Raw genomic sequence first — 25317 nt, 5'->3', positions numbered from 1 at the left:
CCCTCCATTTCTGGACTGTACTCCATTCCAGGTATAGTCAAGTTCATAACCAAGAATAGTTGTCACATTATGTAACCAAGAGAAGTCTATATGGCTCTTCATGTGAACCTATTTAGTGATTTGACAAATGTGTAATAAAGTTACTAAATACAAAAGGCTAATTTTGAGTGGACTTGTGTGTATGCATATGTGCATATTTACATGTTTGTTTGATAATATGGACTGAATTTAATGCTGATATGGAGACTCAAAAGAATTTAGTGATTTCTTGGGAACATTCTGACATAAAAGGCTATGCAGCTAGTGACTAAAGTTAAATTTATTAAGCTTTTGTGGGTGAGAGCAAAGAGAAGAATGAAGGGCCTCTACTGATATAATTGTGACTTACATTTATTTCCTTCACTGTTTCTCATTTTTTACCTTCCTGTAAAGAGGTGCTATGTATGATGAGTCCCATAAATAAAGAATGGAATATATATATATATATATATATATATATATATATAATATTGAAAACATACACAAGAAATACGGATGAAGTTAATATGTGATCTCTGAGGAGTTAAATATTTTCTGTCTCTTCAAAAAAAATCCTAATTCATAGTCTAATGCTCAATATTTACTCAAATATATCCCACAATATAAAATCTTTTAACCAGTTGTAAATCCATTCATTCTTATTTTACCCTATAGATATTAATATATTTGTGTTTAAAATATATATACATATACATATATATTGTATATAATATATATTATATATATCCTAGGAGACATACATTTAGACATGCTTATGAGGACATTTCTAGAAAGATTTAATTGAGGAAAAGTACTCATGCTAAACTTGGGCTGAATAACCAGAGTGAACAAAAGGGAAAGAAAGAGAAAGCCTGATGGACAGCAGAATTCATTTCTGTCTGCTTGCTTACTCCTGTCAGCAAAGCAGTAGCTGTTTTTGTTGCCAGGCCTTCACTATCATGATAGGATATATCACCTTAAAGTATTAGCCAAAATAAATCTTTCCTTATAAAAGTTGTTTTGTCAGATATTTTGTCACAGTGAGAAAAGTAACCAATACAAGTGGATTACTTACAAAATGGTAAATTTTGCCCCCTTTCCATTTCTCTCATTTGTTTTTCATTATATAATATCGTCTGCCTTGTGATGACAGAACAAGAAGACCATCACCAGATATACCTCTTCCATCTTAGACTTCGGAGCACTCACAAATTTTACTAAATTATTTTCTAAATAGTTTTTGATGATACTATGAGAAAATTTAGGAATTTGACTGTGTAGTTGCTAGCATACATAAAAGAGAATAGATTTTTGTATTTTGACCTTGTTAAAATCACTTTTGTTTCAGTAACTATTTTGGAGATTTCTTAGGATTTTCTATATACGGGATGACAACTATAAACAACAACAGAATTATATCTTCGATTCTAAACTTTGTACTTTGTATTTTGGCTTCTTGTATTACTGTAATATGTAATATATATATGTATGTGTATATATATATACACACACACACACATATATATATATATACATATATTCTATTTTAGATTTACTTATTTATTTATTTTATGTGCATTAATGTTCTACCTGTATTATGTTTGTGTACTATAGGAGATATGTAAGGCATATGTTTAGGCATTTTATCAAATTTTTGTTGCTTTCACAAAATAAATTATTGTTATCTCTCTATCTAGCTCTATTAAAAGCTCATACAGAACATAGCTTCTGGGACAGGCGCCATTTCGGGCCTTCATCTTCAGCCAGGAAGGAGATCTGAGCTCCAGAAATCTGTGCTCCTTCCCTGTGAGAGGAGAAGTGGCCTGCAGAGAGTACTCTGATCACTGAGACTCAGGAGAGAGTTGGACTCCCAGGAGTGCTGACAGAGGCTAACAAAATCACAGGAGGAACAAGCTCCAGCCAGAGACAGTTACAACATCTAACACCAGAGATTACCAGATGGAGAAAGGGAAATGTAAGAATATTACTAACAGAAACCAAGACTGCTCACCATCATCAGAACACAGCACTCCCACCACAGCGAGTCCTGGATACCCCAACACACCAGAAGAGCAAGGTTCAAATTTAAAATCATATCTCATGATGATTGTAGAGGATTTTATGAAGAAAATTAATAACTCACTTAAATACATATAGGAGAACACGGTTAAAAAGGTAGAAGTCCTTAAAGAGGAAGCACAAAAATCCGTTAAAGAATGACAGGAAAAAAACTGCTAAACAAGTAGAAGCCCTTAAAAAAGAAACACAAAAATCCCTTAAAGAACTACAAGAAAACACAAACAAACAGGTGATGGAATTGAGCAAAATCATCCAAGATGTAAAAAGGGAAGTAGAAACAATAAAGAAAACCTAAAGGGAGACAACTCTGGAGATAGAAACCCTAGGAAAGAAGTCAGGAAACATAGACGTGAGCATACATGAGATGGAAGAGGGAATCTCAGGTGCAGAAGATTCCATAGAGAACATGGACACAACAATCAAAGAAAATGCAAAATGCAAAAAGATCCTAACTCAAAACATCCAGGAAATCCAGGACACAATGAGGAGAACAAACCTAAAAATAATAGGAATAGATCAGAATGAAGATTTTCAACTTATAGGGGCAGCAAATATTGTCAACAAAATTATAGAAGAAAACTTCCCTAACCTAAAGAATGAGATGCCCATGAACATACAAGAGCATACATAACTCCAAATAGACTGGACCAGAAAAGAAAGTCCTCCCGACACGTAATAATCAGAACAACAAATACACTAAATAAAGATAGAATATTAAAAGCAGTAAGAGAAAAAGGTCAAGTAACATAAAGGCAGACCTATTAGAATTACACCAGACTTCTCAGCAGACTGTGAAAGCCAGAAGATCCTTGACAGATGTTATACAGACCCTAAGAAAACACAAATGCCAGTCCAGGCTACTATACCCACCTGAATTCTCAATTACCATAGATGGAGAAACCAAAGTTTTCCATGACAAAACCAAATTCACACAATATCTTTCCATGAATCCAGCTCTTCAAAGGATAATAAAGGGAAAACACCAAAACAAGGATGGAAACTACACCCTAGAAAAAGCAAGAAAGTAATACATCAACAAACCTAAAAGAAGACAGCCTCAAGAACAGAATCCCAACTTTAACAACAAAAATAACAGGAAGCAACAATTACTTTTCCTTAATATCTCTTAATATCAATGGACTCAATTACCAAATAAAAAAGCATAGACTAACAGACTGGCTACACAAACAGGACCCAACATTTTGCTGCTTACAGGAAACCCACCTCAGAGAAAAAGACAGACACTACCTCAGAGTGAAAGGCTGGAAAATTTTTTTCCAAGGAAATGGTCTGAAGAAACAAGCTAGAATAGCCATTCTAATATCGAATAAAATTGGCATCCAAACCAAAGTTATCAAAAAACAAAAAAACAAAACAAAAAACAAGGGGGGCACTTCATACTCATCAAAGGTAAAATCTACCAACAGGAACTCTAAATCCTGAATATCTATGCTCCAAATACAAGGGCAGCCACATTCATTAAAGAAACTTTAGTAAAGCTCAAAGCACAAATTGCACCTCACACAATAATATTGGGAGACCTCAACACCCAACTCTCACCAATTGACAGATCCTGGAAACAGAAACTAAACAGAGACACATGGAAACTAACAGAAGTTCTGAAACAAATAGATTTAACAGATATCTACAGACCATTTTATCCTAAAATAAAAGGAAATACCTTCTCTCAGAACCTCATGGTCCTCCTCCAAAATTGACCATATAATCAGTCACAAAACAGGCCTCCACAGATACAAAAATATTGAAATTTTCCCATGCATCCTATTAGATCACCAAGGACTAAGGCTGATCTTTAATAACAGCATACATGATAGAAAGCCAGCATTCACGTGGAAAGTGAAGAACACTCTACTCAATGATACATTGGTCAGGGATGAAATAAAGAAATAAATAAAAGACTTTTTAGAGTTTAATGAAAATGAAGCCACAACATACCCAAACTTATGGGATACAATGAAGGCAGTCCTAAGAGGAAAACTGATAGCCCTGAGTGCCTCCAAAAGGAAACTAGAGTTATCATGCACTAGCAGCCTGACAGCACACCTAGAAGCTCTAGAACGAAAGGAAGCAAATTCACCCAAGAAGAGTAGACAACAGGAAAAAAAAAAAAAAAAAAAAAAACAAACTTAGGGCTGAAATCAACCAAGTGGAAACAAAAAGAACTATACAAAGCATCAACCAAATCAGGAGCTAGTTCTTTGAGAAAATCAACAAGATAAATAAACCATTACCCAGACTAACTAAAGAGCACAGGGACGGTAACCTAATTAACAAAATCAGAAATGAAAAGGGAGACATAACAACAGAACCTGAGGAAATCCAAAACATCATCAGATCCTACTACAAAAGGCTATACTCAACAAAACTGGAAAACCTGGATGATATGGACAATTTCCTAGACAGATACCAGGTACCAAAGTTAAATGAAGATCGGATTCATAATCTAAACAGTCCCATATCCCCTAAAGAAATAGAAGCATTCATTAATAGTCTCTCAACTATTAAAAAAACTATCAAAAAAAAAAAAAAAAGCCCAGGACGAGATGGGTTTAGTGCAGAGTTCTATCTGACCTTCAGATAGAATACCTAATTCCAATTCTCCTCAAACTATTCCACAAAATAGAAACCGATTGTACTCTACCCAATTCATTCTATGAAGCCACAATTACACTGATATCTAAACCACACAAAAACCCAACAAAGAAAGAGTACTTCAGACCAATTTCCTTTACAAATATCGATGCAAAAATACTCAATATAATCCTCACAAACTGAATCCAAGACCACATCAAAAGGATCATTCATCATGACCAAGTAGGTTTCATCCCAGGGATGCAGGAGCAGTTTAATATATGGAAATCCATCAATGTAACCCACTATATAAGCAAACTGAAAGACAAAAATCACATGACCATCTCATTAGATGCTAAAAAAGCATTTGACAAAATGTACCACTGCTTCACGATAAAAGCCATGGAAAGATCAGGAATTCAATGGCCATTCCTAAACATTATAAAAACAATATACAGCAAACCAGTAGCCAACATCAAACTAAATGGAGAGAAGCTGGAAGAAATCCCACTAAAATCAGGGACTAGACAAGGCTGCCCACTTTCTCCCTACCTATTCAATATAGGACTTGAAGTCCTAGCCAGAGCAATTAGACAACGAAAAGAGCTCAAGGGGATACAAATTGGAAAGGAAGAAGTCAAAATATCATTATTTGCAGATAATATGATAGTATATATAGGTGACCCTAAAAATTCCAGCAAAGAACTCCTGAACCTGAAAAATAGTTTCAGTGAAGTAGCTGTATGTAAAATTAACTCAAACAATTCAGTGACTTTTCTCTACACAAAGGATAAACAGGGTAAGAAAGAAAATAGGGAGACAACGCCCTTCACAATAGTCACAAATAATATAAAATATCCTGGTGTGACTCTAAGGAAGTGAAAGATCTGTATGATGTGTATTTCAAGTTTTTGAAGAAAGAAATTGAAGAAGATCTCAGAAGATGGAAAGACTCCCATGCTCTTGGATTGGCAGGATTAACATACTCAAAATGGCTATCATGCTGAAAGCAATCTACAGATTCAATGCAATCCCCATCAAAATTCCAACTCAATTCTTCACTGAGTTAGAAAGGGCAATTTGTAAATTCATCTAGAATAACAAAAAACCTAGGATAGCAAAAACTATTCTCAACAATAAAAGAACTTCTGGTGGAATCACCATGCCTGATCTGAAGCTGTACTACAGAGCAATTGTGATAAAAACTGCATGGTGCCGGGGGTGGTGGTGCATGCCTTTAATCCCAGCACTCAGGAGGCAGAGGCAAGCGGATTTCTGAGTTCATGGCCAGCCTGGTCTACAGAGTGAGTTCCAGCACAGCCACGGCTACACAGAGAAACCCTGTTTCGAAAAAAAACAAAACAAAACTGCATGGTACTGGTACAGGGACAGACAAACAGACAGACAGACAGACAGACCATGGAATTGAACTAAAAACCCAGAAATGAACCCACACACCTATGGTCACTTGATCTTTGACAAGGGAGCTAAAACCATCCAGTGGAAAAAAAGACAGCATTTTCAACAAGTGGTGCTGGCACAACTGGCAGTTATCATGTAGAAGAATGCAAATTGATCCATTCTTATCTCCTTGTACAAAGCTCAAGTCTAAGTGGACCAAGGAACTCCCTATAAAACCAGAGACACTTAAATTTACAGAGGACAAAACACATGAAACTCAAGAAGAAGGAAGACCAAAGTGTGGATATTTCATCCCTCCTTAGAATGTGGAACAAAATATCCATGGAAGGAGTTACAGAGACAAAGTTTGGAGCTGAGATGAAAGGATGGACCATCCAGAGACTGCCTCACCCAGGGATCCATCCCATAATCAGCCACCAAACTCAGATACTATTGCATATGCCACCAAAATTTTGCTGAAAGGACCATGATATAGCTGTCTCTTGTGAGGCTATGCTAGTGCCTGGCAAATACAGAAGTGGATGCTCACAGTCATCTATTGGATGGAACATAGGGCCCCCAGTGGAGGAGCTAGAGAAAGTACCCAGGAGCTGGAGGGGTCTGCAACCCTATAGGTGGAACAACAATATGAACTAACCAGTATCCCCAGAGCTCGTGTCGCTAGCTGCATATGTAGCAAAAGATGGCCTAGTTGGCCATCATGGGGAAGAGAGGCCCCTTGGTCTTGCAAACTTTATATGCTCCAGGACAGGGCAATGCCAGGGACAAGAAGTGGGAGTGGGTGGGTAGGGGAGCAGGGTGGGGGACGATATAGGGGACTTTCAGGATAGCGTTTGAAATGTAAATGAAGAAAATATCTAATAAAATATTTTTAAAAAAGAATCAGAAAGAGAATAAGACAGGCCCAATACTTCCCTCCTCTTCATATGTTCTAGTTTCTCTACACTAAAATTTGAAGAAGTTGCTCTCCAGAAGAAGAGGAGGAGGGGGGAGGAGGAGGAGGAGGAGGAGGAGAAAGAAGAAGAAGAAGAAGACGAGTAGGAGGAGGAAGAAGGAAGAAGGAGGAGGAGGAGGAAGAGGAGGAGGTCTTTGAGGCTGGTTCGCACAGGGGAGGCACTGGCCACAGAAACAATAGAGCTTCTTGGACAGGCTCCCTTCAGGCCTTCATCCTCAGCCAGGAGGTAGAGCTGATCCTCAGACCTCTGTGCACTTTCCCCACCAGAGGAGAGTTGGGCTCCAGAGAGTGCTCTGACCCTGGGACTCAGGAAAGAGTTGAACTCCCAGGAGGGCTTACACAGGCTAACAGAATCACAGGAGGAACAAGCTCCAGCTGGAGACAGCTAGAACATCTAACACCAGAGAATACCAGATGGCAAAAAGCAAACTTAAGAAACTTACTAACGGAAACCAAGACCACTCAGCATCATCAGATCCCAGTACTCCCACCACAGCGAGTCCTGGATACCCCAACACAAGGGAAAAGCAAGATTTGGGTTTAAAATTATATCTCATGATGCCAGTAGAGGATTTTAAGAAGGGCTGGCGAGATGGCTCAGTGGGTAAGAGCACCCGACTGCTCTTCCGAAGGTCCAGAGTTCAAATCCTAGCAACCACATGGTGGCTCACAACCATCCGTAATGAGATCTGACGCCCTCTTCTGGTGCAACTGAAGACAGCTACAGTGTACTTACATATAATAATAAATAAATAAATCTTTAAAAAAAAAAAAGAAGGACATTAATAACAGGCTTAGAAAGGGCAATTTGCAAACTCATCTAGAATAGCAAAAAACCTAGGATAGCAGAAACTATTCTCAACAATAAAAGAATCTCTGGTGGAATCACCATCCCTGACCTCAAACTGTACTACAGAGCAATTGTGATTAAAAAAAAAAGCATGGTACTGGTACATCAACAGACAGGTAGAACAATGGAATAGAATTGAACACCCAAAAATGAACCCACACACCTCTATAGTCACTTGATGCTTGACAAGGGAGCTAAAATTATCTAGTGGAAAAAAGACAGTATTTTCAACAAATGGTGCTGGCTCAACTGGCAGCTATCATGTAGAAGAATGCAAATTGATCCATTCTTATCTCCTTGTTTAAAGCTCAAGTCTAAGTATTTCAAAGAACTCCATATAAAACCAGAGACATTGAAACTTACAGAGGAAAAAGAGAGGGAAAGCCTTGAAGATATGGGCACAGGGGAAAAATTCCTGAACAGAACAGCAATAGCTTGTGCTCTAAGATCAAGAATCAACAAATGGGACCTCATAAAATTGAAAAGCTTCTGTAAAGCAAAGGACACTGTCAATAAGACAAAAAGGCCACCAACAGTTTGGGAAAAGATCTTTAACAATCCTACATCTGGCTAATATCCAATACACGCACACACACACACACACACACAAACAAAAACCTCAAGAAATTGGATTCCAGAAAACTTAATAACCCTATTTATTAAACAATGGGGTACAGAGCTAAACAAAGAATTCTCAACTGAGGAATACCAAGTGGCTGAGAAGCACCTAAAAAAACTGTTCAACATACTTAATTCCTTGGTCTTGCAAAAATTCTACACCCCAGTATAGGAGAATGCCAGGGCCAGAAAGTAGGAGTGAGTGGGTTGGGGAGCAGGGGGAGGGGGAGGGTATAAGGGATTTTCAGACAGGAAAGAAGGAAAGGGGATAGCATTTGAAATGTAAACGAAGAAAACATCTAATAACAAACAAACAACTCCCCCCCCACACACACATACCTATGGAAACTGAACAACTCTATACTCAATGATAACTTGGTCAGGGAAGAAATAAATAAAGAAAGACTTCTTGGAATTCAATGAAATTGATGACACAGCATACCCAAAATCATGACACACAATGAAAGCAGTACTAAGACGATAACTCATAGCTCTGAGTGCCTCCATAAAGAAATTGAAGAGAGCAGACACTAGCAGCTTGACAGCACATCTGAAAGCTCTAAATCAAAAAGAAGCAAATACACCCAAAAGAAGTAGATGGCAGGAAATAATCAAACTCAGGCCTGAAATCAACCACGTAGAAAAAAAAAAGAGAGAGAGAGAGAACTATAGAAAGAATCAACTTTTCTAAGAGCTGGTTCTTTGAGAAGATCAATAAGATAGGTACAACATTAGCCAAAATACTACAGGGTACAGAGACAGTATGCAAATTAACAAAATCTGGAATGAAAAGGGAAACATAACAACTGAAATTGAGGAAATCCAAAAAAAATATCAGATCCTACTACAAAAGTCAATATTCAACAAACCTGGAAAATCTAGATGAATGGATAATTTTTTAGATAGATACCAGGTACCAAGGTTAAATCAGGATCAGATAAACCATCTAAGCAGTCCCATAACCCCTAAGGAAATACAAGCAGTCATTAGAAGTATCCTAACCAAAAGAAGCCCAAGACCAAATGATTTTAGTGCAGAGTTCTAGCAGATGTTCAAAGAAGACCTAATACCAATACTTCTCAGCTCCACAAAATGTAAACAGAAGGAATACTACCCAATTATTTCTATGAAACCAGAGCTACACTGATATGTAAACCATACAAAGACCCAACAAAAACAGAGTACTTCAGACCAATTTCCCTTATGAATATCGATGCAAAAATACTCAATAAAATTCTTGCAACCCGAATCCAAGAGCATATCAAAATGACCAATCACCATGATCAAGTAGGGTTCATTCTAGAAATGCAAGGATGGTTCAATATATGGAGATCCATCAATGTAATACACTATATAAACAAACTCAAAGATAACAAAAAACATGATCATATCATTAGATGCCAAAAAAAGAATTTGGCAAAATACAACACCCATTCATTTTAAAATATTGAAAAGATCAGGAATTCAAGGTCCACACATAAATATAATAAAAGTAATATACAACAAACCAATACCCAACATCAAACTAAATGGAGAGAAACTCAAAGCAATCTCATTAAAATCAGGGACAAGACAAGACAAGGCACACTACCCTATTCAATATAGTACTCGAAGTTTTAGCCAGAGCAATTAGACAACAAAAGGAGATCAAAGGGATACAAATTGGAAAGGAAGAAGTCAAGATATCACTATCTGCAGATGATATGATAGCATACATAAACAATCCCAAAAATTCTACTAGAGAGCTCCTACAGCTGAAAATGAACTTCAGCAAAGTGGCTGGATATAAAATTAACTCTAACAAATCAGAATCTGCCTTCCTCTACTCTTTTTTTTTTTTTTTGGTTTTTCGAGACAGGGTTTCTCTGTGTAGCCTTGGCTGTCCTGGCACTCACCTTGTAGACCAGGCTGGCCTCGAACTCAGAAATCCGCCTGCCTCTGCCTCCCAAGTGCTGGGATTAAAGGCGTGCGCCACCACGCCCGGCTTGCCTTCCTCTACTCAAAGGATAAATGGGCTGAGAAAGAAATTATGGAAACAACGTCCTTCATAATAGTCACAAATAATATATCTTGGTATCTTGGTGTGACTCTAACCAAGCAAGTGAAAGATCTGTATGACAAGAACTTCAAGTCTCTGAAGAAAGAAATAGTAGAAGACCTTAGAAGATGGAAAGATCTTCCACGCTCATGGATTGGCAGGATTAATACAATAAAAATGGCCATCTTGCCTTTTCCCTCACCCAGTACCAGATCAGGTTCTGCTCCCCACCCCCCATTCCCTACCCACTTTCCCTCCCAGGTCCCTCCCTCCCTCCCCACTTGTGATTGTTTTCTTCTCTCTTCCAAGTGGGATTGACCTGTCCTCACTTGGGCACTTCAGCTTGTTAACCTTTTTGAGTTCTGTGGACTGTATCTTGGGTAATCTGATTTTTTTTTTTGGCTAATATCCACTTATTAGTGAGTACATGCATGTTCAGGTGGTCAGCAGACTCTATAAATTGGCTAAGTTTTGGAAGCTATATTTTGTGCTTCTCATATTTTTCAGGTAATATTAGTCGTTCTTGGATTTCTGTCAGGGTTGAAGACTGGTCATCTCATAGCCAACCCAAGTTGATTAGCATTAAGAAAGATGATACAGATTTAAGAGGATGGTTTCAATTGGCTTACAATCTAGACCCAGGACATGAGTCAAGTGTAGAATTATAAGTCTTTTAAGATAGGATAGATGACAGAGGTTCTATTTAATTGACAAAGATGATAGACTGGGTGTTAAGTCTATCTTGTACTTTATGGTAATAGTTGTGTTCAATTTATATCTGAGATAAAAGGGTCTTTGAATTGGACAGAAAGGGGGAAGTGTGGATAGCTCTGGGGCTATTTGTAATTTGATGCTAATTCTGGTTCTCTTGGGAAAGGTTGCAAACAAGGAATGAGTCAGCACTCAGGGGATTTCCTATAAACCTTATTCCCACCTTAATTTGTAAAATAAAGGCTAGAGGGGGAGATTGGTCAGTTAAAGGGAAAGTGGAGCTGAAAGTTGATAGAGGACAACAGAAAGAGAGGTGGAAGGAAAGGAGAGCAGAAGCACGAGGCCTGGACAAACTGCAAGTTATAAGGAGTCTCATAGTTGGGGAAGCTGGTAGTGTAATGGTAGATCTGCCCAATCTAGGCACATAGTTTGTATTCATATTAATTGAGTTGTGTTTTCATTGCCAGGACATATTTGTGTTGGAGATTTACCACAGCAGACAAACTCTTAGCCAAACTACTTAAAAGGCAGAAAGTCATTGTTTAAATTTTTAAAAATGATAAATAAAAAGGGGACATAACAACAAACAGACAAAATCCAAAGAATCAAATCTTACTTCAAAAACCTGTACTCAACAAAATTGAAAAATCTAAAGGAAACAGACAATCAAATCTTACTTCAAAAACCTGTACTCAACAAAATTGAAAAATCTAAAGGAAACAGACACATTTCTCAATAGATACCACTCATCAAAGTTAAATCAAGACCAGATAATTTAAATAGACCTATAATTCCTAAGGAAATAAAAGCACTCATTAAGTCTCCCAACCAAAAATGCCCACCATGGACAGATGGTTTTATTGCAGAATTCTATCAGATTTTCAAAGAAGAGCTGATGACAATACTTCTCAAATTATTTCACAAAATGAGTACAGAAGAAACATTGCCTAATTCATTTTATGAGGCCACAGTCAACCTGATACCCAAACCACACAGACTCAACAAAGAAAGAAAATTTTCCTCTTGAACACTGATGAAAAATAATAAAATACTCAGAACCTAATCCAAGAACACATTAAAAAAAATCATCCACCATGACCAAGTGGGCTTCATCGCAGAGGTGCAGGGATGGTTCAACATATGAAAATCTGTTAAATGTAATCCATCATATAAAAAAAAAACTGAAAGAAAAAGCATAGGACTTTCTCATTAGATACTGAAAAAGCCTGACAGAATCCAACAACCCTTTATGATAAAAGTCTTGGAATGATTAGGGATACAAGTTACATACAGAAACATAATAAAGGGAATATACAGCAAATCAACATCAAATTAAATAGAGAGAAACTTAAAGCACTCCCACTGTCCTAGTTAGCGTTTTATTGTTGTGAAGGGACACCATGACCAAGGCAACTCTTCTAAAAAAAACCCATTTAATTCGGGTAGGCTTACAGTTTCAGAGGTTCAGTCCATTATCATCATGGCAGGAAGCATAGCATCATGCAGGCTGACATGGTGCTGCAGGAGCCAAGAGTTCTACATCTTAATCTGAAGGCAGCCAAAAGACTGGCTTCCACAGGCAGCCAGTCAGAAGGTCTCTTCTGCACTGCACAGAGCCTGAGTGTAGGACCTCAAAGCCCACTTCCTCCAACAAGGCTACACCTCCAAATAGTGCCACTTTCCAAATAGGCCAAGCAAATTTAAACCATCATAACCACTAATATCACGGACAAGACAAGGCTGTACAGTCTCTCCATGTCTACTCAATATAGTACTTGAAGTTTTAGCTATAGCAATAAATCAACTAAAGGAAATCAAGGGGATGCAAATTGTAAAGGAAGAATTCAAAGTATGGTTATTTGAAGATGATATGATAATATACATAAGTGACCCCAAAAATTCCATCAGGGATTCTACCAGCTGATAAACACCTTCATTGAGGTTGGTGAATATAAAATTAACTAAAAAAAAAAAAAAAGAACCAAACCAGTAGCCCTCCTATATAGACAATGAATGGGCTGAGATTTAAAAAAAATCATGGAAAAAAATTCCCTTCACAGTAGTCACAAATAATATAAAATATTTTGGTGTAACTCTAACCAAGCAAGTAAAAGACCTATATGACAATAACTTCAAGACTTTGAAGAAAGAAACTGAATAAGATATGAGAAGATGGTAGGATCTCCCATGCTCATGTGTTGGTAGGATTAATATAGTAAAAATGGCAATCTTTGATCTCCTTTTTTTGTCTAATTGCTCTGGCTAGTGCCACACCCACTCCAGTAGTGACTGCATGACAGGCCCAAAAGCTTGGATGCAGTCCCAAAGCAAAACATTTTATGGAAACTTAGTCTCCTAGAGCCTTGGCATCCCATAGCACTAATGCTCCAAACCTGTCCCTGTGTTAGTCAGTCATTCAGATCTGTGTGCTTTCCTTCAATATTGTTTTATTATAAGTGCCTCTAAGGATTGATTTTGAAATAACTAAATTAGATTAGCCTCCACCAGTGTTCTAATATCCTAGGAAATCGTTGAGCCAACCTTGGGCTTTAATTTTTGTAAGAATGTTACTCATTCAGATAAAGTCTTGAGTGTTGACAGAGAGACAGTGCTAGAAATCGGGCATTACAATTTACTGGAATAGAGCTAGAAATCTCAGGACTAGTCTACAAAGGATACTTAGAACAATAGCTGAGTCACTCCCATACACAGGAATTTACAATGGCTTAAGGGGAAGGTGGATTATACAATAGAATAGAATTGGAACTATGGGAAGGGCATGAAGCCCTTGCCCCTGACTTCTAAGAATAAGCTGACCTTAGGTGGGGCTGATTTTGATCCAAGTTGTTAACATTGATTTTTATCCCAGTTGGTTCCAGTTAGCTCTTATGCATGCATTCCTCTGTTTTATTGTAAAAAGTCATTTTGCATCTGATAACCTCAATGTACCTTGGATGACCTTAATGTATCGCTTAACTTCCTTGTCTCCTTCTGTAATATAAGTTGGATGCTCGGATGCTTCCTTTGAATAATTACATTTAGATCAACACTCCCTTTTATTCGCATCTGTTTGTCACTTTTCACGGACTCGTTGCTCACCCGAATACCCTGATTCTCCTGAAGGTTGAGGGGCCAACTGAGGCCAGTCTTCAAGTACTATATTGAATAGGTAGGGAGAGAGTGGGCAGCCTTGTCTAGTCCCTGATTCTAGTGGGATTGCTTCAAGTTTCTCTCCACTTAGTTTGATATTGGCTATTGGTTTGCTGTATATTGCTTTTATTATGTTTAGTATGGGCCTTGAATTTCTGATCTTGCCAAGACTTTTATCATGAGGGGGTGTTGGATTTTGTCAAATGCTTTCTCAGCATCTAACGAGATGAACATGTGGCTTTTGTCTTTGAGTTTGTTTTGGTAGTAGATTATGCTGATTGATTTCCATATATTGAACCATCCTTGCATCCCTGGAATGAAGCCTACTTGGTCATGATGGATGATCATTTTGATGTGTTTTGGATTCGGTGTGCAAGAATTTTATTGAGTATTTTTGCATCGATATGCATAAGGGAAATTGGTTTGAAGTTCTCTTTCTTTGTTGGGTCTTTTTGTGGTTTAGGTATCAGAGTAATTGTGGCTTCATAGAATGAATTGGGTAGAGTACCTTCTGCTTCTATTTTGTGGAATACTTTGAGGAGTATTGGTTCAGAATTGAGAGTTTATCTTGGTAGATTTTATCTTAGATGAGTATGCAGTGTCCTTCCTTGTCTTTTTTGATAACTTTAGGTTGAAAGTTGATATTATTCGATATTAGAATAGTTACTCCAGCTTGTTTCTTGGTACCGTTTGCTTGGAGAATTGTTTTCCAGCCTTTTATTCTGAGGTAGTGTCTGTCTTTGTCCCTGAAATGGGTTTCCTGTATGCAGCAAAATATTTGGTCCTGTTTGCATAGCCAGTCTGTTAGTCTATGTCTTTTTATTGGGCAATTGAGTCCATTGATATTAAGAGATATTAAGGAAAAGTAATTGCTGCTCAATTTGTTGTTAGAGTTGGAATTCTGTTAATGTGGCTATCTTTTTTGAGGTGTGTTCAAAGATTACTTTCTTGCTTTTTCAAGGGCATAGTTTCCCTCCTTATGTTGGAGTTTTCCCTTTATTATCCTTTGAAGGGCTGGATTTGTGGAAAGATATTGTGTAAATTTAGAATACCCAAGATACAATTCGCAAAACACATGAAACTCAAGAAGAAGGAAGAACAAATTGTGGATACTTAGATCCTTCTTAGAAGGGGGAACAAAATACCCATGGGAGGAGTTAGAGACAAACTTCAGAGCAGAGACTGAAGGAATGACCACCCAGAGACTGCCCACCTGGGGATCCACCCCATAATCAATCACCAAAACCAGATACTATTGTGGATGCCAAAAAGAGCTTGTTGACAGGACCCTGGTATAAGCTGTCTCTTGAGAGGCTCTGCCAGTGCCTTCAGTGACAAATACTGAAGTGGATGCTCACAGCCATCCATTGGACAGAGCACAGGGTCCCCAATGAAGGAGCCAGAGAAAGTACCCAAGGAGCTGAAGGGGTTTGTAAACTCATAGGAGGAACAACAATATGAACTAACCAGTATCTCCAGAGCTCCCTTGGACTAAACCACCAACCAAAGAAAACACATGGTGGGACTCATGGCTCTAGCTGCATATGTAACAGAGGATGGCCTAGTTGGTCATCAGTGGGAGGAGAGGCCCTTGGTCCTGTGAAGGTTCTATGCCCCAGTATAGGGGAATGCCAGGGCCAAGAAGCAGGAGTGGGTAAGTTGGTGAGCAGGAAGAAGGGGGAAAGGATAGGGGGTTTTTGGAGGGGAAACTAGGAAAGGGGATAACATTTGAAATTTAAATAAAGAAAATATCTAATAAAAAATAAAAAATGGCCATCTTACCAAAACCAATATACAGATTCAATGCAATTTCCATCTGAAAGTAGAAACTTAAGGGTTCTTTTAAAAGTTGGTTAGATGGTGTGTTGCCAGGGCAAACGTGAAAAACTGTTTAGCTGAAGTGGACACAGGTAAAAGGATGTTATGCTAAAACAAGCATGTGAAGTGATGAGTGATAAAAAATTCTTTGCTAACAACACACATGTATTGATCTGCCTTACATTGTGGACTTCATAGAGAGAAACACACCAACAAAACTTCTGGTGGTATGCTACAGTTTCTTGCTGCTTCCTCAGACTTTGGCTGATTGGCAGAGATATGTCAGCTGAGACAGATACACATGCTGAGACAAGACATGTGCTAAGTGAGGCAAGACACTTGCTGAGACAAGACACATGGGAGACATGTGATGTTTGGAGGTTATAAATAGGACTGGATGGACAGTGAAGGAGGTTGAGATAGGCTTGCTTATAGAGGTAGCTGTATAACCCTTGTTGGGCTAGTGTTTTTGCTGATCTTTGCTTCCCTGAGAGAGGCACAGATGAGAACTTCTGGCACTCCTCGTGATCCCTCTTGCTGACCTGTGCTGAGGCTGAGGCCTGGCTGTCTCTGCTAGGTCATGTCACCACTGTTGCTAACCCAACTCTACCAAACAAGACTAATGATATAGCTGTAAAGTATTTACAAATTTACCAAGTTGCTGCTATTAACCTACGAACTAAACTGTCAATTTCCAGAAAACACCAATGGGATTTGATCCAAAGAACCTTTCTAAACAGGTCCACTTCCCTGTTCTTTCCCACTACCTCTGGTGGGTGGTAGGCTAAAAGAGAGGTTAAAACATTTAAGAAATATCATTAATCATAGATTTTTTTTTAAAAAAAATAAAGTTTCACCCATAAAAATTCCAACACAACTCTTTACAGATCTTGAAAGAGCAATATTCAACTTCAAATGGAGAATCAAAAGACCCAGGATAGCCAAAACAATCATGAACAATAAAAGGAATTTCAGAGGTATCACCATTCCTGACTTCAAACTGTACTACAGAGTAATAGTAATAAAAAAAAAATGATTGTACTGGCTAGTTTTGTGTCAACTTGACACAGCTGGGGTTATCACAGAAAAAGGAGCTTCAGTTGAGGAAATGCCTCCATGAGATCCAACTGTAAGGCATTTTCTCAATTAGTGATCAAGGAAAGGCCCCTTGTGGGTGGGACCATCTCTGGGCTGGTAATCTTGGTTCTATAAGAGAGCAGGCTGAGCAAGCCAGGGGAAGCAAGCCACTAAGGAACATCCCTCCATAGCCTCTGCATCAGCTCCTGCTTCCTGACCTGCTTGAGTTCCAGTCCTGACTTCCTTTGGTGATGAACAGCAGTATGGAAGTGTAAGCTGAATAAACCCTTTCCTCCCAAACTTGTTTCTTGGTCATGATGTTTGTGCAGGAATAGAAACCCTGACTAAGACAATGGTAATTGCATAAAAACAGACAGGTGGATCAACAGAATCAAATTGAAGATCCATAAATAAATCCACACACCTATGGACACATGATTTTTTTTTTTTTTACAAAGAAGCCAGAAATATAAAATACAAAAAAGAAAGCATCTTCAACAAATAGTACTGGACTAACTAGATGTCTGCATGTAGAATAATACAAATAGATCCATGTTTATTACCCTGAACAAAACTCAAGTCCAAATGGATTAATGACCTCTATATAAAACCAGATATACTGAACCTGATAGAAGAGAATGTAGAGAACAACCTTGAATGAACTGGCACAAGAGACAAATTCTTAAACAGAACACTAACCTTTTGGGGTGACCTTTTATATTTTGAGAAGGTGTAGGTCTACATTTCCAATTGTTAACTCTGTACTGGCAGAGAACTAAATGCTGGTAGGATCTTGGTACTGTTTTTTCTGTGGCCTATCACTGGCCTCATATTTTGTAAATATTCCTCTTTCCTCACTAGCCTAGACATACCTAGAATTATTTATTGGCTATAATAAAAATCTGACAGCCAATGGCTGGGCAGGAAGTGTACAGTGGAACTTCTGAGAGAGACATAAAGAGATAGAGAGACAGATACACAGAGAGAGACAGAGATGCTAGGAGAAGAAATGAGATATGAGAAATTTGCCAGTGGACACAGAGGTGAATGGATAGACCAAAGCAGAGCAGAGAGGGAGATGTAGCTACATGCTGGATGTAGTGCCAGGATTAGTTGGGTTAAGCTAGCTGGGAGACTGTTGGGGATTAGTTCTAATGCTTTGATTTAATTTGGAATCTGCATACCCAAACACTGAATGTCTTTGTCCTCAATTGGATTTTGATAGATCAATAAAGATGCCAGTGGTCAATAGCTGGGCAAAGGGAGATGGGGTGGGACCCTTAGATTTGTGCAGGCTAGGATGTGGGAGAGAGGAACAAACAGAGAATCACTATGATGTGATGAGAGATTGATCAGATTTAGAGCTGCAGAAGAGAGAACCAACAAGCCATGTAAGAATTTGGGTAAGTGGCTACTGATCACTCCCCTGATTGGGCCCGAGGTAGCAGGTTCAGAATTAGAACTGCCCAGGCGTGAGCTAGTCACAGCATATTAAAATTAACTGGTGTGTGTGTGTGTCTGTGTGTGTGTGTGTGTGTGTGTCTTTCATTCCTGAATGCAAAGAGTTCCTGAGCAGGTGGCTAGAGGCACACAACCTGCCGGGAGCCAGAGCAGGGTAGCAAAACTACTGCTACCAGAGACTGTCCTAGCTAAAGGCCTTACCTTTAAAATACTAAAAAGCCTCTGTGTCATTATTTATTACTCTGGTGGGTCTGAGAGAGTACCACTACACTTGGTGTACCAATGAGGGGCCATAGAAGTCATCGCAGTGACGGGGATGCAATGATATCCTAGTGACATTGCGCTGCTCTGTGTTGGCAGGTTTGCTGCTCCATGAGCTGGGCAGCTAAAGTCTTGCTGGCCCCACAAGCCAGTGAACAGCAAGGCAGGACTGGCCATTCTCATCCTGTCAGTCACTGTGGATGGCACAGCCAATTTAAGTTTTAGCCCACATGGCAAAGAATGGTTTCAAGCAGTGGAAGCTAGGCCCAAACTGAGAAGCTTGTAGTGACCCTCTGGCCACCATAGTGACTGAAGACAGAAAACCTCAGAACCAGTACAGTATGCTTGGAACTAGCAATCTCCAGAAGATAAGAGTTTATAGAAACTTGGGTACAAAAATAAATAAAAGATTTGAAAATGGTAAAAAGGAAATAAGTAAAAATGTTTGGTAATGTGCTTAGGTGCTGAAGAAAAGAGAGAACTGAGAGATGGACTACTGGGTTACAAGTAATAGTACAAATATTAGAGGATCCTGTGTAGTGTAGCATGGTATTCTATATTTTATGAGTATAGAGCATGCACATCCTTTTGGGTCTGGGTTACCTCACTCAGGATGATATTTTCTAGTTCTGTCCATCATGATATTCTTGGTTTTAATAGCTGAGTAGTACTCCATTGTGTAAATATACCACATTTTCTGTATCCATTCCTCTGTTAAAGGACATCTGGGTTCTTTCCACCTTCTGGCTATTATAAATAAGGCTTCTATGAACATAGTGGAGCATGTATCCTTGTGGTATGGTGGAGCATCTTTTTGGTATAAACCTGGAAGTGGTATAGCTAGGTCTTGTGGTAGAACTATTGCCAGTTTTCTGAGAAACCTGCAAATTGATTTCCAAAATAGTTGTACAAAGTTTACACCCCCACCAGCATCCATATCCACATCCTCTCACCAGCATGTGTTATCTCTTGAGGTTTTTTTATCATAGCCATTCTGGTGAGTGTAAGATGGAACCACAAAGTCGTTTTGAGTTGCATTTCTCTGATGACTAAGATGTTGAACATTTAAGTGTTTCTCAGCCATTGGAGATTCCTCTACTGAGAACTCTCTGTCTAACCCCAGTTTTTAATTGGGTTATTTAGGATGTTGTTGTCTAACTTCTTGAGTTTTTTTTTTGTTTTGTTTTTTTTTTGTAAATTTTAGATATTACCCCTCTGTCAGATGTAGGGTTGGTGAAGATCCTTTCCCAATTTGTAGATTACTGTTTTGTCCTATTGACAGTGTCCTTTGCCTTACAGAAGCTTCACAGACCCCCAAAAGCTAACTAAACAAGAAGGAAGGCATAAGTGAGGATGCTTGAATTTCACTTAGAATGGGGAATAAAATAGTTATAAGAGGCAGATAGAGGGAGGGAATTGGGTGGGAGAGGGGATGGAGAAAGGAATGAGTGGGTTTAGGATCAGGTATGGGAAAGAACAGGAGAGGTGGCCAGATGGCCATGAGAATGAATGAAAATCTGCAACTGATGGGGGTGGGGAGGTGGGGCTATCTCCATCACGAGACAGAGAACTGAGATAAGGGAAGTACCCAAGAATCAATTGGGGTATCCTTAGCTGTGACTCATAGCAGTGGGGGATATGGAGCCTGAAGAGGTCACCTCCTGTAGCAGGCAGGAAACCCACTAGAGTGATGGAGACACCAACCCATCCACAAAACTTTTTACCCCAAATGTATCCTGACTATAAGAAATACAGGAACAGGGATGAAGCAGAGACTGAGAGAATGACCAACCAATGATTGCCCCAAATTGATACCAATCGCATGGACAAACACCAATCCCTAACACTGTTAATATTTACTCTGTTATGCTTGCAAGTTGTCCTCTGAGAGCTGTCCACCCAACAGCTGAATCAGATAGATACAGACACCCATAGCCAAACAGTGGATGGAGCTTGGGGACTGTTATGGGAGAATAGGAGGAAGGATTGTGGCCCGCAAAGGGGATAGGAACTCCATAGTAAGACCAACAGAGTCAACTAACCTGGTCCCTTGGGGCTCTCAGAGTCTGAATCACCAACCAAAGAACGTACATGGGCTAGAGCTAGGCCTCCCCACACATATGTGCAGTTTGGTGTTCATGTTGATCCTAATAATTGGAGTGGGGTCTATCCCAAAATCTGTTACTTGTAGTGGGATATATTCTACTAGCTGAGCTGCCTTGCCTAGTGGAAGCCTCTAGCCTTGTAGAGACTTGAAGTCCCAGGGTGGGAGTATACCTAGGGGACCCCTTTCCACCTAGAAGAGAAGGGGGTAATGGGAGAAAGATTGTATGTGTGTGTGTGTGGGGGCGTTGACCAGGAGAGGGTAGTGAGTGGGATATTAAATAAATAAATAAATAAATAAATAAATAAATAAATAAATAAATAAATATCAGAGGATCCTTTAAATCAGAATATAGAGTTTTCCCAAACTAGGTCAGAAACTCCAGTCTGGAACCTACAACACCACTTTATAATAAGATTGCAGGGTGGCAGTCCAAGCCCATTAGAAAAACCACAAAGATTTTTCCAGTTACAGTAAGAAGTAGCTCCAGATGAGAGAAATCCACAAGGTCATGAACAATTTGGATGGCAGCCCATAGAGATATTAGATCTAAAAAGATTTAAAGAAGCAATAATGGCTTATGGCATACATTACCCTTATGTAAAAGAGATACTTAATAATTGGGACATACAAAATTGTATAGTTACAAAAGATTAGAAAGATTTGATGTCAACTATCTTAAAACTTGGCCCTCAACTAAAATGATTACAAGGTAGAGAGATAAGGCTTCAGTTATGGAGTAATGTAATCAGACTAGAGGCATTAATATTGTCAAGGACAAATTGCTAGGTGAAAGTCAATATGCTGAATTAAGAGTACAGATTCTGTTTAATGATGCCACCTTAGAGCAATGTTGTATAGTAGCTTTAAATTCTTGGGACAAGGTTGAACAACAGGGAAAATTATCTGAATAATTTACAAAGATAACCCAGGGTTTAGAAGAATCTTTCACTGACTTTATACAAAGATTAACTTCAGTTCTAAATAGAGCAATATCAGATCCATATGCTAAAGAAATCTTAATTGAATTTTTACCTTTTGAGAATGCTAATTGTTGAATGCAAAAAAGGCTATTAGACCTTTAAGGGCAAGATCAGCACCTATTTACAAATTGATTAAAACTACTACAGATATTCGATCTAATGCTTACAATTCAGTTGTGATTGGAAGCTCCCTGGTAGTCTAGTGGTTAGGATTCAGCAGTCTCAGTTTTAATTGGACAGGCAATTACAAAAGGTATGAGAACTCAGAATGTCTGATTCTTTGGCTATGGAAGACCAAATCATTTCCTAAAGAACTGTAGACAAACATTTTCTAAGAATAAAATTTTCTCTAATGCTAATTCAGGAAGGATGCTTCCTGAGAGATATGAAAGGAGTGAACAGGGTTTATAAATGGAAACCATCCAGAGATATTCAAGGCAATTCCTTACTGTGAGAAAACTGCCCTGACAAAAACAACACGAGACATTCATTCCTATTGACAAAGAAGAAACTATTGTAGAGAACTAAAATGAAAAAATAAATTAATTAGTTAAAGCCTGATAGGATAAAAGCTCTGCTCAAAACGTAACTAAACCATTTAACAGAGATAGAGCAGCTCCAATAGCTAGAACAAGAGATTCTGAAGATACAAGAAAACAGATATTTTGGCAAACTGCTATACATGATAAGAGACCAAAGTTGAAATTACAATGAGGTGGAATTGAGACTGAAGGCCTAGTGGATGCTGGGGCAGATTTAACAATAATTTCACAAGATTCCTGGAATCTAGCTTGGCCATTCCAAAAGCTCCTAGGGATTAGGACATTGTCTCAGGTAAAACAAACTCTAAAATGGATTAAATCTATAGGAAGAGAAGGCCAGGTAGGAAGGTTAAGACCATATGTGGCAGATATAGCCATGAATCTATGGGGAAGAGATATATTGCAGCAATGGAAAGCACAGATTAACATTGCTCCAACTTCAGAGTCAAGCCATAAAAATAGGAAATGTTCCTGATAAAGGTACTGAAAAATGTTATCTAAGTTACAAACTGTCCAGGCTGTTCATAAGCAGTACACAGTTGGCTCTCCAAATTTATAGGATGGGTTACTGTTAATATAATACCAACTTCCCTACCATTAAAATGGTTTACTGACAATCATTTTGAGTAGATCAGTGGGCCTTAAATAAAGAACAGTCACAGGCACTAGAACATCTGTTCCAAGAGCATCTGGATCCTCAACATATAGAAGAGTCCACCAGCCCTTGGAATTCTATATTTGTCATTAAAAAGAAATCTAAAAAATGGAGGATGCAGACAGATCTGAGAGCAATCAAAGTAATTCAGCCTATGGGTTCCTTACAACCTGGAATTCCTTTAACTTCTTTGTTACCTAAGGCATGGCCTATTATAGTGATTGATTTAAAAGATTGCTTTTTCTCAATGCTCCATGAGAAACAAAATAAAAGATTTGCTTTCACCTTGTCCACATTTACTAATGAAAAGCCAACTAAGAGGTACCGATGGAGGTTCTTGCCACAAGGAATGTTAAACAGTCTCATCTTGTGTCAATATTTTGTACATGAGTTATTAGAAATAATTCATAAACAGTTTCTTCAATCTATAATTTATCATTATATGGATGATTTCTTGTTGGCTCATTCAGATGGAGATACCTTAGAAAAAAAAAGTTTGTTGAAGTAAAGAGAATTTTGCCTTGTTGTAGATTGCAAATTACTCCTAAAAATACACAGAAGAGATTCTATTAATTACTGATACGATAGGCTTATAAAAAAGATGAATTACAAACTCTTACTGATTTTCAAAAATTACTGGAGATACACATTGGCTACAGCCCACAATTGAATTAATTATTCAAGAACTAAGTAATTTATTTCAAACCTTACAAAGTGATTCTAGCTTAAATATTCCAAGAAAATGTGAACAGCTAAAACTGACAGAAAATTGGCTCTGGTAGAAAACAAGGACACATAGGGATCGCTTGGATCCAAAACTTGATTGTATTTTAGTTACTTTGCCTTCTACTCATTCTCCCACTGGAATTCTTATGCAGAGACAAAATATCTTAGAATGGATATTTTTAGCACATAAATAGAGCAAAAAAATTAAAAACCTATATAGAAAAGTTTTCTGACTTGAATGTGAAAGGGAAAATAAGACTTTGTCAATTAGCAGGAACAGAGCCAGCAGAGACTTTAGTGCCTTTTCTAATGATGAAATTATCTCATTATGAGTAATCAATGAGGATTGGCAAAGAGCTTTCATTAATTGGGGGAGGGGGAGAAATTAACAACAAATATCCTAAAAGAGCAGGCAACTTCAGGTTATAAAAAGAACTAGTTGGATTCTTCTTCATATAGTGAGAGTGACACTGATTTCTAAAGCTCCTAACTTTTATACAGATGGCAATAAATCTTGAATGGCAGGTTCTTTGTATAATAAAGCTCCACTTCCTGCTAGAAATAACCCTAAAGGTAACCAAAGAAATGAAATTTGGCAGATTGATATGTTTTATTTTTCAGAGTTTGAAAAATTAATGTATATCATACAATTGATACCTATTCAGGATCCCAATGGGTTTCTGCCTTGAGTTGTAAAAAGGCTGATTCTGTACACATTTATTAGAAATGATGGCTATCTTAGGGACACCCTTACAGATTAAAACTGATAATGCTCAGGTATACATATCCAGTAAAATGTAACAATTCTTTAAATATTATAATATAAAACAGGTCACAGGTACACCTTACAATCCTACAGGTCAAGCAATTGTGGAAAGAACTAATCACACTTTAAAGTACAGCTCATACAACAAAAGGGGGGTATAATGCCTCCCACTGATAGATTAAATAATGCCTTATTGACTTTAAATTTTTAAATGTCAAAGATACAGGTAGCACTATTGCTAAAAAAAAAAATCACTGGATTTTAGAAAGTACTGCTGAATTAAATCACTCTACATATTTTAAGGATGTGTTAATCTCAGAATGGAAGTCAGGAAATGTGTCACCTTTGGGGAGAGGATATGCTCTTGTTTCAAAAGGAAGAGAAAAGCTGTGGATCCTTTCAAAGTTAAGATTCTATTTGTCCAAGGGAGACCTCCTGAAAATCTTGGCTGCTGATGTGGAAGAACAGACCCAGAAAAACAACAAAACAGG

General features: G+C 38.2%; 1 protein-coding gene across 1 annotated transcript in view; it reads right to left on the bottom strand.

The window, feature by feature from the left end:
* Tmlhe (trimethyllysine hydroxylase, epsilon) overlaps positions 1–25317 on the bottom strand; it is a 113982-nt gene that overhangs the window by 68024 nt on the left and 20641 nt on the right. The window lies entirely within an intron of this gene.

This window comes from Mus caroli, unplaced genomic scaffold (genome assembly GCF_978045245.1).
Source record: "Mus caroli unplaced genomic scaffold, Mus_caroli_1 scaffold_5, whole genome shotgun sequence".
NCBI classification, from domain to species: Eukaryota; Metazoa; Chordata; class Mammalia; order Rodentia; family Muridae; genus Mus; species Mus caroli.
Note: the sequence above shows the minus strand (reverse complement) of the source record. Positions and strands in the feature narration are given on the sequence as shown.